Consider the following 2,985-nt stretch of genomic DNA (forward strand, 5'->3'; position numbering starts at 1 on the left):
CAAGAATAATAACTCTTTCCTGTAAAATATTTGAGTTATTGCCCTTTTTTTCTTTTTCATACTATTTTGTCCAGAGCTTATCTCAAAAAGTATTTGAGGTATCAACTTGAAACTTCATAGGTTGATAGATTTTACTGAGGAGAGGTGCAGCACACAAGAATGATAACCTTCCCTGCATTGTTTTTCAGTTATTGCCCTTTGTTATTTTCAGCCATCAGTATTCATATAGGTTTCAAATCTGTAATCACTTCAGCCATCAGTTTTCAAAAGGCCTCTTAAAATTGATTTATCTGCTCTACTACATATACATTCTTCCAATGAGCAAACCCATTCGGCGGGGGATGTCCATGTTGACATGGCTCTTGTTCAGGGTTGTAGCAGGGGTCTAGAGGCAGGGTGGGGTTAGTGTCCAAACACTGATACTGTCACCTGTGTTAATTTCGAGGTATTTTGTTCACGATTAACCTGTTGTTTAACATTGATGTAAATAATTTAGCAAAAGTCTTCTCGCCAAGACAGTCCGACATGTATATATTCCACTACTCGACAGTCAGATTTATTTGTGAAATACGCTCTGATCGACATCGCTAAAAATAGCATTTTCATTGATTAAAATCATATTCATCCGCGTAATTTGTGAGTGTGCATTTATTGACAATTATATAACCCAAAGCTACTTTTAAACCTTGAATGCGTTGTAATTTGTTGGATACTTTTAACAAAATTAAAAATATTTCTTTCTTTTAAATCGCTAGTTTTAAGCTGTTTTAAGAACTACTTGTTGTTAGGTTTGTCGTGAAACCGCTGTGTCAGAGATTGAATGTTAGCTTTGTATTTCCTAATCCTCAATCAGAAAATACAAAATCTATACTGCACATTTATAAAAACCTGTAAATTAATCTATGAACTTTTGCATAAAGTTCTATAATTTACCGTTAAACTTATGCAACCGAATGATGAATAGTCACCGTCACTTACATTTTTGTATTGTAAATTTTTGATTGAATATGAATGTTTAATTATAATTTTCCCATATATATATGATAAAGAGTCTGTAATGTATTGTAATATGACATCAAAAAATGTCACACGACACATGTCTGTATGTTATATTATACAATATGGACTAATAAGTATATCGACCAAATTTCGCAAGAAATATATCTCTCAAGTCTATCCTGGGACATACGATAATTAACGTCGTTATCTTCTAATTCAAATCTTGTTGAACGCGAATGGGTTACATTCCTTAAAATACATATCCCGGAACAACCAATATTCAATCAGTTAAGTTGTTTTTAGCCAATAATAAATGGAAGGTGAAATTATGCCTTAAATTCATATTAGATATTAATGCATCTATCAACATTTATTCATTTTATGGTTGGTACATTTTCAATATGTCTTAATCTTTCTTAGAAAAACAATAAAAACGATATGACCCACTCAGGTCACTCCCAGTGATATTTTAACCTAAATTCAAACAGCAGGGTAATCACCACTAAAGAATTTGTTCAAGATAAATCAGGGCTACTAAAAATTGTAGAAAATTTCACAACAGTCTATTCAATGATTTTTAACAGTTTTTACAGGATTTTAAAAAACTTACACTAAATGTTATAACATATGTACAGTATGACTACTGTTAATGTGTATAAAAAGGGCAGTTTAAGGTAGTTTAAGGTGTCACTTCTATGTGCCAGCCCGCATAGCTCAATCGGTTAGAGCGCGAGACTTGTAATCTCGACATTGTGGGTTCGATTCCCGGGCTGGCCAACTAAAATTACTAATCAGTCTTTCGGATGAGACTTTAAATCGAGGTCCCGTGTATGGGTGCTTAAACACTTGGCACGCTAAAGAACCAGGAGAAGCTTCTGGAATTGGGGCATCTTTCTGTATCTATAATTGCACTATCTTCCAAACAATAAAATGACTAATACTCTTCTGGAAGACTCGCCCATATGGGCAACCGGTGGCGAGTATAAATAAACGCAAATACACACACACAGTCACTTCTCAGTACGCTATTTGGTGTGCAAAATGATAAATGCATCCAATTATTACAGCCATTGTACCTTCCCCACTTTTTAATATTACCAAATATGGAAACTTGTCTAGATCTGCCAAATGGTGTCGCTTACAAAGATTAATTTTACAATCATCACCTGAAAAAAACTTTATTACAATTTAAAATTTTATCAATAAGGACCCCTACGTAAAGTCTGATTAATATTTAGAGGTACATCATATAAATAAATGTTTCAAATACACCAAAGGCTGAGGTAAATGGTAAAACTCTGTAGCCAATACTTCATAAAAAAAATAAACTTGATTGGAACAATTTTTACCACTATTTTAAACAAGTGGCTATTTTGATAAAGTTAAAGTTGGGCAATTTACATTGTTTCACTTAAAATAAACAATTTCTTATTGTTTTACTGATAACATCTGACAATTAATCAAGTATGGCATTCCTGCAAGTGTTTAAGTTAATACAACAAGTGACTTTATTTACTTTAGTCAGACATGACATCAGCGCCACAGAATTAAGAATGTGTTTGAATTTAGGTTGTGATTGAAAATTGGTTGTTTCGGGATAGAATGAATTGTGTCCTTTGCTGGGTCAACATCTAGATTCTATGTCGGTTTGAACTTTCATATTTTTTTAAAGCAAAAAAATATGTATACAGTACTGTACTGGTACTGTAAGTAAGACGTTGCTTTGGCTGTTTGGTAATTGTCATAATAATTTGGGCTAACGTGTATACAGTACTGTACAGTATATACAGTACATCCCTGGTTACAATATGCTAAGCGTTGTATCATCTCCGCGAAAAAGCAGTTTATTTTATACTGTTCGTTTAAATATGTCATTTCAGTTTACAGTATGTTCACTAGAAACAAAGAAGATAATTCTCGTATACGTAGAAAAAAAACAATCAAGCTTATCCATTTTTGTTACGTAGAAAAAAAACAATCAAGCTT

Source organism: Ruditapes philippinarum, unplaced genomic scaffold (assembly GCF_026571515.1).
Source record: "Ruditapes philippinarum isolate M1 unplaced genomic scaffold, ASM2657151v2 ctg1724_1_1_1_1, whole genome shotgun sequence".
Taxonomy (NCBI): Eukaryota; Metazoa; Mollusca; class Bivalvia; order Venerida; family Veneridae; genus Ruditapes; species Ruditapes philippinarum.